Here is a 14,205-nt window from a genome sequence, read left to right as displayed (position 1 = left end):
AACAGACACTTCTCCCAAGAAGACATACAAGTATCAGCAGATACATGAAAAAATGTTCAACTTCACTAAGCTATTAGGGAAATGCAAATCAAAACCACAATGAGGTATCACATCACACCTGTTAGAATGGCTATTATCAACCAGACAAGTAATAACAAGTATTGGGAAAAACAAACAAACAAACAAAAACAAGTATTGGAGAAGCTGTGGAGAAAAAGGAAACCTCATGCACTGTTGGTGGGAATGTAAATTGCTACAGTTGCTATGGAAGGCAGTGTGGAGGTTCCTCAGAAAATTAAGAATAGTACTACCTGATGACCCAGCAATCTCTCTCCTGGGTATCTACCCAAAAAAGTGAAAACATTTGCCTGTAAAGATATATGTATCCCGATGTTCACCGTAGCATTATTTATGGTGGCCAAGACATGGAAACAACCAAAGTGTTTCCTGATAGATGATTGGATAAAGAAGATTTGGTATATATACACAATGGAATCCTACTCTGCCATGAGAAAAGGTGAAACAGTGCCATTTGCGACAACATGGATGGGTCTTGAGATTATTATGCTAAGTGAAATAAGTCAGACAGAAAAAGTCAAGAACCATATGACTTCACTCATATGTAGGGTATAAAACTGAAAGCAACATAGATACAGGATATGAAGTACAGCATAGAGAACACAGTCAATGCTATTATAATAGCTATTATATGTACAGCATCAGATGGGTAGTGGATTTGTTGGGGTTAACACTTTGCGAGGTGTGTAAATGTGTAATCATTATGTTGTTTTGTACAGCTGAAACTAATAAAAATAAATCAACAAAATAAAAGTTATCAATTTCTGTATAGTAAATTTCTCATGGAAAGATCTCCTTAATTATTGTTTGAAAAAATCAACATATATTAAAAAAAGGCATATTATAACCCCATTTCTGTTGTTAGAAACAAACATAACAACAGGAACCACATTCCCCTGACTTTACATCAATATTTGGAGAATATCCCAGCCAACATCTCAGAAGTAAATATAAGAAGTATCCAGTAACTTACTGTCTTTGTACCTAGCTAAATCAGATTCTAGACGTATCCTACTTGCTTTGTGGGCAATTCAGTCACAGCTGCATTGGGCCCTGCTCACCTTTCGCTGGTTACTGCCCTTTCCATGGGAGGAAGTTCTAATCTTCAGTCCATCATTGTCAACACTAACCAATTACGTGCTAAGCCAGGACTACACATTAGAAATCTGGTGTGTTCCTGCCTTCTTGGCACATGTAGGATAGAGAAATCCTCATTGAAGTGGGGAACCCTTGTTGAAGACCCTGCCTTCTTAGGAGAACCCATGTAGTCATCCCGGGGAGTCTTGGCACTTAGGGTGTTGAACCCGGATAGGAGTCCCCCTCTTCATGCTCACATATTCCCCAGACCCCCATCCTTTAGTTTGGGGTGAAATTATGTTTTCCCCTCTGGTGGTCCTCAAAGATTCTCTCATTTTCCTCTAGTTTTTTCAAAGGTACCTAGACAACCTCTTATATAAGTTAAAATTAGTATAAAAGCCCAGAGGGACTGGTCTTGGAGCCAATTCTGCTTTTCATCCTTGCAAAAAACAAACAAACAAAAAATCCTTTAGAGAAAGGAATATAAAATCTGTGTAACTGGCTGGAATACAGGAAATTATGTGGAAACAAATTTTTATCTCTTAACCTAAAGCAAGTTCATGCCATCCAGTTGGACCCTAAAAAGATAAAACTAAGAATTAAAACCCCTTTTCTAAAGCTCCAACTGATGGAAGTTGAGTCAATGAGTCACCCACCACAACAAAGAAAAAAAGAGATACATGTGTGGCTCACGATGAGTTCATTCAAGTGGCAAATTGTTACATTATCAATATTAAATTAGAAAATGTCATCATTTCAAAAGGGATGAAATGGTAGGACAGTGTAGTGGTATTAACAAAATGCAATCAGATTCATGCTTTCCCGTATGTCTCACTTTGCTGCCTAAACTGAGAACAAAACAAAATCGCTGGCCCTGGTCTCCGCCTCCATCTCTGACTGCCCCTCTGGCCACGGTCCTACCTTGTCCTTGTTTGGCTCCCATGATTCTGACCTCCCCGCTCCTGTTTGCACAGGCCACAATCTGCCCATGAAATGTTGCTCCTTAAAATCAACAACTAAATTCAAATGTGGGTTGCGTATTTGGACGAGGAGCAATGGCCCAAAGTCGATGATGTAGCATGATCTCAGAATTAAAGATGGCAGGCTTCCTGGCTCTTCGTATGAACATTGACATAATGGAGCGTTTCCCTGTGACAAATTCTTTCTCATTCAACATTCCATCAGGAAGGTGTGATTTTTACCCCTCAGATGAGGAAACTGAGGAAATCTAGGAAAATGCCAGAGTTGGAGAGTAAAACACTGTCTTCTCAACCTGTATTTTACACTAATTCCTCTGAGGTTACATATGAGTTGGGCTGATATGTTTTATAAGTGAAGATCCTTTGCAGTCCTATAGATTAAAACAACAACAAAAACTTCCAGAGTTTTCTTGCAATGGTTGCATAAGGTTTTGCTCAATCTCAATATAAAAGAATTCTGTCAATGTACACACACACACACACACACACACACACACACACACACACACGAGTACTATCCATGTTTTTCCCCAAAGCTATAAAAAGGTTACCTAATCTAAAAAAGATATTCAGCTTCACATCTTATGAGATCCTATATAGTTTTAATATCTGTCCTGCCTTGCGGCTGTCTCCCTACAATAAACTATACATAGGAAGCACAGCGTATGGGGAAAATAAAGATATGCAGTGACACCAATATGTGAAAGCAAAACATCTGGAAATTCAATGAAAACATTAATAAATGCAGTGAAAAATTCAGTCAAGCTTTTTGATATTATGTAGATGAAACGAAATGAATAGTTAGCTCAGGTGAATCGATGTTTTGGTATTATTTGAAATTCAAGTGTTCAAACGACTGTTTTCAGATTATTCCTTGGAGAATCAGCCATTTAGTTTCAGTCTTAGGTTCTTTACGGATAGGTGAGGCAGAAATAAAAGTTGAAGTTTTTGCTCAATGGATTGGATTCCACTCAGAGGAGCAACACATTAGCTCTATCTTACCAAGGTTTTCATTCCAAGAAGTGAATTTTAAAATTTTGGCCTGGGGATAACGTAATGTTTGTAAGTTGTTCATGTATGGTGGTCAAAAACTCCAATCTCCTGAGGATATTAACCAAGTAGATTCTTCTAAAGACACTTTTCTTCTACACTTTAAGGTGACATAGATGTCCCAGCTCAGGGACAGTTTGGCATGTGGCCTCGAGGTAAGGAAGGTGGCCAAAGACAGAAGGATCCTGAGGATGGAAGCTGTGGTGTCTTTGAAAAGAAGCACCGTGGAGGGGATAAGCGGGGATGTGTCTGTGGACAGGTGGGCAAGGTCCCACTGAGAGAGATGAGAAAGACAGGTGCCTCCATTCTTATTTTGTTTTTGATTTTTTTTATTATGATACTACACACATAATATAAAATGTACCATTTAAACCATTTTTAGATGTACAATTCAGTGGCATTATGTGTATTCTCGTTGTTGTGCAACCATCACCGCCATCCATCTCCAGAACTTTTTAATCTTCTCAAACAGAAACTCCGTACCCATTAAAACCATAATTTATGTTCCCTCCTCTCCCCTCAGCCCATAATAAACACTATCCTACTTCTGTCTGTGAATCTGACCACCGTAGGTACCTCATATGCTACAGACTGAATATTTGTGTCCCCCGCAAATCTCTATGTTGAAATCCTAATCCTTGGTATGATGGTATTAACAGGTGGGCCTCTGGGAGGTGATTAGATTCTGGGGGCAGAGCCCTCATATATGGGATCAACGCCCTCATCAAAGAGATTGCAGGGTGCTCTCTTGTTCTTTCTGCCATTTGAAGGCAAAGCAAGACGATGACTGTGTGTGAACCAGGAAGCAAACTCACATCAGACACTGAATCTTTGAGTGCCTTGATCTTGGGCTTCCCAGCCTCCAGAACTGTGAGAAACAAATGTTTGTTGCTTAAAAGCCACCAAGTCTGTGGTATTTTGTTATAGAAGTCTGAACCGATGAAGACATCATGTAAGTGGAAACATGCAGTATTTGTCCTTTTGTGTCTGGCTTATTTCACTTAGCATAACGTTTCGAAGACGCTTCCACACTGTAGCACATGTCAGAAAATCATTCCTCTTCAAGGCTGAATACTACTCCCTTGTATGGAGAGCCCACATTTTGCTTGTCTGTCGATGGACATTTGGGCTGTTTCCATCTTTTGGTTATTGTAAATAGTTCTGCTGTGAACATGGGTTTACAAATATCTATGTGAGTCCTTGCTTTCAACTCTTTTGGGTATATCCCCGGAGTGGTAGTTTTTAAATTTTAGAAACTTTTGTTGAAACATAACAAAATGGCACGCAGATCACAGGTGTAGAGCTTAATGAATTGTCCTTAAGCTAACACAACCATGTGATCAGAAGGCAGATGAAGAGGCAGAACCCAGACCCCACCCCCTTCCATTTCCTGTTTCCCCTCAAGGGTGCCCCGCCTGCTGACCTTTGACCTTCTAGGTCAGTCTTGTCTTGACTTTGAACTTCATATAAATGGAACCATACAATACATGCTCATTTTTTTTTTTGCATTCAACATTGTATGTGTGGGACTATAAAAATTATGTTTTGAAGGTTAATGTTACCTGTGCGAGATCTTAAAAATAATCCATGTTGTCACAAGGTAGTTTCAGTTTGTCTATTGTCACTGATGCGGAATATTCCGTTATGTGAAATATTGCACAATTTACATTCTCATTCTGTGGTCCATGAGAAGTGTGCTTCCAGTCTTAACTCTTATTCTTATAAAGAACATAGGGGTTGAGAATCCTTGTAAAGAAAATCAGGGTGTTGGGCTTCAGGTCTAACCATTTATACTTTTGTCCTATAAGTGAAGGACTTACTGAGGCAAATATATACTTTGTCTTAAAAAAAAAAAGCAATCAATTACCATTTGACTTTCAACACATATTTAGGGCTCTCCTTGATCTGTCAGGACCCCCACTCAAGCTGGGACTTGCTGATGACTAGTGAAGTTCTAGTCCCTTCATTCGGGCAATATGGCAATTTTTCTTTTCCCTTCAATATCAAAGGGTGGTCCAATGTTAGTCACTCTATATTTTAATAGGAATGCCATTTACAGGCTTTGCCACAGGAGCTGTGCTCTAAAGAGCTGAGCTGGGGTGGCAGTGAGGTATGGAGAGTGGAGGAGATATCAGCCTGGGAAAGCAACTCAATGGTCTTCCCTCAAAGCCACAGGATACAACTCCTGGTACATTCAGTCGCTTCTTTTGACTCACCTCTCCCTCCAAACTTCTTCCCTCAGTCAGCACCAGACGACCAGATCCAGAGTGATGCACCCCTTTTTCCTAAACAGTTATCCTCAGAGGTATTCTAGCCTGTTCCTCTCGTTTCTGGTTTCTGCAGCCCTTCCCCCAATGACACCCCCCCCCCTCCCCTCGCCCCCATGACTTTATTGAAGAGCTGGGTGCCCTTAAACTCATGGTCTGGAATGTCTTCTGCCTTAAATTATTTGTCCCTTAGGGATGCTCATTTTGAATGGATAGCACATGGCACAGACCTACCGTTTACTTTATCAACAGTTATTTTATATTTGGGATGATCAAGAAACTTCAATAATAGGGAATGAAATCAAGGGAGAATGGCTATAAAGCGCCAAGCTTTTGCATAAATTGGATCCAGAGCTTCTGCCTGTTCAGATTGCAGCCCTGAGCTCTGCTCATGTGGGTTCATCTTGTGTTTATGGCAGTGAGGTTCAGTGCCAAGATCATGAATGGCGCCCCCCTAACTCATATATTGAAGCCCTAACCCCCATGTGACTATATTTGGAGATGAGGCTTTTAGGAGGTAATTAAAGTTAAATGAGATCATAAGTGGGGTCCTAGGATCGGTGGCTTATAAAAATATAAAAAGAGGAAGAGAGAGACCTCTCTTTACCTCACGGCAGAAAGAGGACACAGTGAGGACACAGTGAAAATGTAGCCATCTGCGTGCCAGGTAGGGGGCCCTCACCACAAACCAAACCTACAGACACCTTGATCTTAGACTTCCAGCTTCAAGAACAGTGAGAAATACAATTACGCTGTTTAAGCCACCCAGTCTGTGGCGTTTTGCTATGGCAGCCTGAGCTGGTTAATACAATGCATCTTACAGCTGGGGATCTACCCCCTTGAACGAGTCACGGAAGCTCACTGAGACTCAGTTACCTAATTTGTAAGTTGGCAATAATAATCCTTATTTCCACCCAGGCCGCTGGCAGGATTAATGAGATAAATGATCCACAGTGTGATGGATACAGAGAAAAGCTTTCAAAATGTTACTTCCTTTTCACGTCTATCCTTTCTTTTTTTTAAATTGAGGTATAATTGACATATAACATTATATTAGTTTTAGGTGTACAACATAAATATTCGATATGTGTGTATATGGGCTGTGAAAGGACCACCACAGTAAGTTTATTTAACATCTGTTACCAAGCATAGTTACAGATTTGTCTTTTCTTGTGATGAGCTCTTTTAAGATCTACTCTGAGCAGCTTCCAAATATGCATCCTTTGTTTTTTATCACCTGAATACAACTGTAAAATGTAAAAGAAACCATCATGTCACTACCACTTCCCAAACAGACCTAATAATTATAATTATAGCTAAAAATTATAGAGTATTTATTATGGATCAGGCACTATGCCTAACCCTTAATTTGCATTATCTTTTGAATCCTTACAGAACACTTCAAATTAAATATTGTTATTCCCTTTAATAGATAAGGAAACCGAGGCTCAGAGAAGATGAATTAACTTCTCAAGGTTATGTAGTCCTTACATAGTGGAGCTGGGATTCGTATTATCCATGTCTGTCAGACTTCCTTGGCTGTGTCCTTAATCATTTCCTTATTCCCAAGTATATGATTATTGTTCATTCAACCCAAAGGGCACAGGAGAGTTAGTCGTCGCTCTTGTGCACCTGACTATCTACTGGGAAAGGCAGAGGTGAAAATCAATAATTAGTAAATAGTGTGATAAACGTTAAATTTGCACAGGATGTTTTTGAGTACAAAGCACAGACCCCAACTGTCTGAAGAGGCCAGAAAAACAATTCTAGAATCAGCTCGCTAGATGGACAAGGTTGAGAAGGACATTTCAGGCTAAGGCGCTAACGAACAGCACAGAGGCATAAGGACAAGACCCACTGGAGATCGACGCGGAGCTCCGGGGCCTGCAGAGAGGGGCACACACTCGGGAAACGTAGCAAGTTTGCAGAGGCCAGGTGGTGAAGAGCATTTCGGTGACATACAAAGACATTTAAACTCTCTACTATAGAACATATGTGGTCTAAAGCGGTTCTTAGATGTTTTCTCCCTTGAGACAGTGCTTCTTTGTAAACAGGTCTGTGTCCTGTTTATCCTTGGGTAGTCAAAGCCTTGCCAGGGTAGTTAACTCAACAAATATTTGTGAATGAAAAATATAAATGACTGAACAAAGGAGTTAAAGAATAGCATCAAGCCTATTACGACAGGCTTTTTATGTTTATTTTGACTGCAGGGGTACAGGGTTAGAGGGCGCCAAGAATTGGGTAACAGATGGCAGTGAGGGTGGAATTATGCCTTAAAGGCACAGTGAGGAAGTTTATCAGGAGAGGAACTATCATTAAACCAATACAGAAAGCCCTGGGGGCAGGGTGAGGTGAGGTGGAGATTTCAAGAGGATACAGTTGGTTTTTGGATATGTTGCCTTGGAAAAGGGTGGGACCTGTAAGTTAAGATTTCTGATAGTGTCTTGGGTTTGGGAGTTAGAGCTAAGGGTCATGTTATACCGTATTTCCCCATGTATAAGACGCAATCTTTTTCGGAAAATTTGGGGTCTAAAAACTGGGTGCGTCTTCTACAGCAGTTGTAGATATTTTTACTTGCATTTCCCGCAAGCGATGAGGTGTTGTATGAAATTTATGATGAATAAAACTTGAGTTCGATAACTTTATGTAATACATTTTTTTTTCAAATTTCAGGCCCCCAAATTAAGGTGCATCTTATACATGGGAGCGTCTCATACATGGGGAAATATGGTAACTGTGACAATATCTGTTTACCTTGAGAGATGGTACGTTACAGGGAAAGAGAATGAGCTAGTGAACAGGAGCTTCCCAGAGATCAATACATGTCCCAGAATCTTCTTTGTCATCAAGAGTGGAGAAAGAGGATTCTAGAATGGGGGCTGAATCTTGGGGCATGCACTCTAAGGGGGGTACGTATTCAACAGGATTCAACGCTGCAGAGAGGAGTCAGTGTAACATGATTTGCTCCGTGTTGTTTGGCAGTATATTTATTGGGGGAAATTATATGATAGCTACAGAATTAATTTTAAAACAATGTTAAGGGTCTGCTTTGCTTGGTGTGGTATATTTTTTTTTCCGTGAGTTGGAGGCATTTTATATTCAGCAGTGGAAATCGAGCATTTCAGAAAAGTAAATCATACACAGAAATGACATTTTTCATGGAAAAAAATGAAGGGTGTTAATACAGTTTAATACCAGGAGGATACAGTGAACGCAATTGCTTGTTTGCTCAGGGCATCATTAAATAAGCTGGTGGTAGGTGCGAAAAATGAGACCCAAATGGAAATTTCAGAGCAACTGGTGTGCTGACTTTCCTGGCGGGAAGTGCTGTCTAGGATGACTACGGGGATGTAATCTCTCTTAAATATGTGGGAATGATCTCAAAGGTTTCGAAATGAATGACATTCTTACAAATAGAAGCAAAACGGGAGATTCCACATGGTAATTCATTTACGAAAATAAGGATTGTTTACATGGCTGTGGAAAGGAGTCAAGGCCTGTTAGACTTTCAGTTTTTAGAAATTGAAATCATAATACATTTTTGAAGGTATTTGTTGAGACGAAGGAACGCATGCACCTGGTCTATGTAAAATAACTATTCTATGCAAACGGAAAATATCTCTATCTTTATAAAAAACTTGCATGGAAATAACATATATATGAGAAAATGCACATCAAGTGTGCAACGCAATGTTTTTTTTCAGAAACTGAACACAGCTGTAAAATCGACACCCAGACCGAGAAAGAGGACACAGGCAGCTCCCTTCCAGTCCCTGAGGGTAAACACTGTCTGCTTTTTACAACACAAATTGGAGAACTTTAAACATTAGATTTCATCGGATTCTCTACAAAGGAAATGAGGAATGGCTTCCTGACGAGGGAGCGTGAGGTCGGCTGGAGCCAGGAATGATGCCTGCCGATAAAGGTGCTTTGGTCCTTGGGACGCTAAAGCACCACCTTGGGCCTGGACCAGTGCTCATTCTGAGAGCAGGGCAGAGAGGGGATGGTTAATCGCCAGGTTTGGTTTCAGGTCTCAGGTGATAGGATGTGAGAGGGGAGGGTTGCTAAGGCACCATTTCTCACTTGGCTAGGACAGCAGCGTGACTCTCTAATGCAACCCGACAAATATTTTCAGTAGTAGAAAATGTGGGCAAGTGTTTCCCCTTTCGCTCCTCAGGAGGTTAGAATAGTCACTTTTCAGAGACCACGAGGAGGTTACAGTTGAAGGAAATGAATCTCACTGGTAATATTTTATCATTGTTGTTTATTCTCCATATATTTTAGAATTTTCTCTCAATCTGTTTATTGATAAATGAGTCATATCAAATGAATACAAAAAGGAGAACAATCAACTATATATTTTGCTGTAATTAATTACCTATACTATAGTGTCAATCGCTTTGATTTTTCTTATTTTTCCGTTGTACAAATAAGTTAATTCAATAATGTGAATAATAATTAAGTGAATGTTTACTATAAGCCAGCCCTATAATTTACATAGACAAACCCATTACACTCTGACACTTCTCACACCTCACATTATACATTATCCTCATTTTAAGAAAATGGGGCTTAGATAATCCATCTGCTGACCGAAGCCACACATCAAATGCAACTTTGACTAGAGATTCAAATCCTGTTTGGTCTCACTCTGGAAACGGGGCACCTCCTACAAGATACTTTGGACTTTTTTAGGTACTCAAAAAAATACCCTACTATTTAGGTACTCAATACTATTTGCTGAAGTTTTTTTTTTTTTTTTTTTTTTAAATTTAAGGACTAAGCAGATATCCTGTCAACTAGAAAATACAGCAGCCCTGGGGGTTTTGTCTCTAAAATGTTGGCAGTCATTCATAGAGAGATTTCTACATCCCACCAGTAAGGATGGTTGTGAATACAGAGGTAGAATACAGAAGTAGAAGACAAAAGTCCCAAGTACTATAGTCAACTTAAAATGAAACGTGGAAGAACAGCTTTGTTAACGGTATACACAGGTACAGATGACACCTGAAATTCTTACCCATTTAATCACTTTTTTGGGTAAAGATGTTGTCTCCGGTAGCGCCAGTTAAAAATAAAAGGCTGTCTGTTAGTTGCCATGATTACTTTAGTATGATTTAAACTAACAAATTGTAAGAAATGGCACAAAGGGCATCCTAGCAGTGAAAGGTCCCTCTCAGCTAGAGGTACTCAGAGAGGTGAAGTAGTCTTTTGAGATGAGAAGCCAATTTCTTAGGCTCTGATGGTCTCCCCAACCAGGAGGGTTGAAAGGAGAGGGTGGTGTTGTCCACTGGAGATAATGAGAGCAGAGTCCAAAGTGGCTTCCTGTTATTGTCCCAGAATAAAGTTGGGATCTGAGATCAGACTTTCTTCCATATAAAACCTTTCCCAGGCTCCCCTTAGGTTAAGACTTTCTCTTCAACTTGTCACATGGAGCCCTTGGTGGCCTGCGCTCCAGCCTCGTCTCAGACTTTGCTCTCATTGTGAGTTTTCTGAATCTTTGAACTCCTCCCAGTGTACCTTGAGGCATTTCTTAAAAGTGCTAGAGAACTATTTTGAAAAGAGTAAATGAATGTATATGACTGTGTTTGCTACATTTCCCAAACTACTAAAACTCCATGAAACAGGGTTTGGGCTGCTATAATCTACAACTCTCCTCACATATCATTTTAAATACAGAAAGACACCAAATAGGCAACAAGAAGGCAGGCGGGAATCAAAATAAAGTACTGCTCTTTTGTCTTCTAAAAATGAATCACACATATGAAGAAGTACATGTATTTCTTTAAAATCTGGTAGATTATTTCAGGCCACATGAAGAGAGGAATGGAATGTGTTCAATTAAAAAAGATTGAGAAATGTTATTCTTTACTTTAAAATAGCGGCCACTTTAATTATTTATCATTTTTAGTCTCAGCTCACTAGTAAAAAGACAAATTTTATATTACCGGATAGCTATCATAAGCTAACCAGATACCTCTGTCTTTCTTCTTGCTTTTATATTAAGCCCTATAGACTAAGCGCCTAGCTATAAATAAAACTATTGATGTTAAAAGGTCATGGCCATGACCTTTTGCATGTTCCTTCTCCACTGTATCTATATGCGCTGTATACTTTACCAGGAGAAGAGATTCTTTATTTAAGAGAGCTTAAACTGTTCAAATTTGTAATGTACTGGGGATTTTGGAATGTCTCAGGGACTTAGTGGATAAAGAACTGACCTTTCGTCTCTGAACCCAGACACAGTCTAACCTCAGATAAGTGAAAAAGTTTTGTGTCAGTTGCCTGCATGATAAGCTGGAACTATCCACTATCTTCCAACCCAATTAAGCATTACTGGCAGATCTGGCCTCAAGAGACACATGGGCCGTAGAAATGGAATCACTTCTACTCATAGTGAGGGTGCCTGAACCTTTAAGATAGGGTTTTAAAGTTCTACATGGGGAGCGTCCACAGGCCCCTGTGCAAGCCACCCCTCCCCCGACCCTGCTATCACATGCAAATTTGAGATACTGGGATACTTTTCCAGATTCACACTTTTAGCTTTTATTTGGTCTGTCTTCAAAGGCAATTTGTAAAAATTTTTTTTTTCCTATTACTTTATAGGAAAAAAAGAGAACTTGAATGCGCTGGTAGTAGCAGTTGTGTGTAGCACCAGCGAGCGATGCAATTTGATGCTGAAAGAGCCAACTTAATGTTCATGGAAGAGTGTGGACTAGAGTTTCTAAGACATTAAATAACACACAAATCCCTATTTGTGTATTTTGGAGTATGTGGTGATATGATGAGGTTGTGACAAGTTTTCATTTTATTATTTAAATTTTACTTACCTAACATCAAAATAAACATTGAGGGGAACTCAAAGAACATGTAATCTTTTTGAGGACATGGTTGTTGTTTTTCACATCTTTGATTTTTCAAATATACAACCCAACAAGGTACAGGAGATGCTCACTATCTGCTTTCTGAGGATTGAATGAGTAATGATGGAATGAGGTATTATTGCCTATCCAGAGGCCATTGTAAGTTAAAAAAAAAATTAAGTGTTTCAGTTTTGCACAAATAATGAGGAAGAGAAGGTTGAACAATTCCTATAAAATATTAAAAAAATTTAAAATGTCAACAATGAAAGGAATCAGGTTTACCATGAGAAGAAACTTTAGTTTAATAATAGAAGGCAATACAGTGATTAAGCAATTTTATTTTTCTCCCTTAGAAAGAACAAACAATGGACATTGTCATTTAATTTAAGTAGAGGTTTCATTTACATACTACTATTTAAAAATTAACAAAAGCTGTAAAAACCACTGATTTAATCTATTCAGTTGGATTACAGGTTATTTTCATTGACTTTTTAATTTTTCTATACTTTTGCAAGTGTTACAAAATATGGAGTGTTAATTTTTAACCAGCGCAAGTAACTTCCGAAACAAATACTGCTCTTTAAATTCTACCACACCACAGCTTTCTCGTTAGCCATCATTCATGTTTGGAAAACTAAATATAGTATTCACTCTGTAAACCTGAAAATCACTAAGTCCATTGGACATGAAAGGGAGGATATTTGAAAATGTTTCTGTCAAAAGTGATCTAATTTGAAAGTTGAGTGAAGGTGAACGCCTTAAAGGGGAAGGGTTCAAATTCAAGAGCAGAGGCGAGAGTGGCTGGCTGCAAGGGACTGGAGACTTGAAACTACTTGGGGAGAATCGTATTGTGTGGTTCGAAAGAAAAGAAAGGACACGGATGACATGGATACTTTATCTTACTGGATTTTGCCAACATTGTTCAAATTAATCAAATCATTACTCAATCATACTTTAGCGAAGACATGAATAATGAATGGCAAAAGTATTAGCTAAATAGGAATAACAATCTGAAGGAAAGAAGTAAAATCAAGAGGGTAAGGGATTGAGAACATCGAGATATGAAGCAGCCAAACCATTATCAAACGGGAGGTGAGAAAATGATGCTACACTTTATCTTGACAAAGGAGATTAGAAATATGGGCTGGGGCCGGCCTAGTGGCGCGATGGTTAAGAGCTGGCTTGGGACGCCAGAGGGCCCCGGTTCGGATCCCACATATGAGGGCCAGTGACACTGCCCTCCACAGCTAAGATGCTGAACAACAGCTCAACCTGGAGCTGGGCTGCCGTGAGTCGCCGGCGATGGTGTAGGCTGCAGCCCCTGTGGCAGTGGGTTGCCATGGGCTACCATGTGTAGCCAGCAGCCAGCGTGAGCGGCCAGCAGCCGCAGTGAGTGGCCGTCCAGAAGCCAGCGACTGATCTGCCTCACCCGGGAAGAGTTCAATGATGGTGTCAACTTGGGCCAGTGAAGCAATGTCCTCCACAACTAGACTGAAGAACGAAAGGACAGCAACTTGTCTGTTCCCCTTCCCCGATTCCCCAATGCTTTCCCCTCCCCCCAATTCCCCAATAAAAATCTTAAAAAAAAAGAAAGAAATATGGGCTGAAAATCTGAGCAGGATTGGAGTAAAAACTGATGTGAGGAAGAATCAAAAGCTAAAATTCAGGTTTTGTGACTAAGGATTTTTGGTTTTATATTTTAAGATGATCTATTTTCAACACATGGCTCTTCAAAGGGAGATTGTATGTACTCAGTGAGAACCATTTAGAAATGGCTGATTCTGAAAATGCCATCTTCTGACACTCACTATTTTTTCCTACCTAACATGGGAAACGAAATACGAAACCCAGATTTTTGACAACTTCAGCACACAAATATTTCAGCCTTTC

The sequence above is a fragment of the Hipposideros armiger genome, unplaced genomic scaffold (genome assembly GCF_001890085.2).
Source record: "Hipposideros armiger isolate ML-2016 unplaced genomic scaffold, ASM189008v1 scaffold_80, whole genome shotgun sequence".
Lineage (NCBI taxonomy): Eukaryota > Metazoa > Chordata > Mammalia > Chiroptera > Hipposideridae > Hipposideros > Hipposideros armiger.
The sequence above is the reverse complement of the archived record's forward strand: the minus strand, read 5'-3'. Positions refer to the sequence as shown.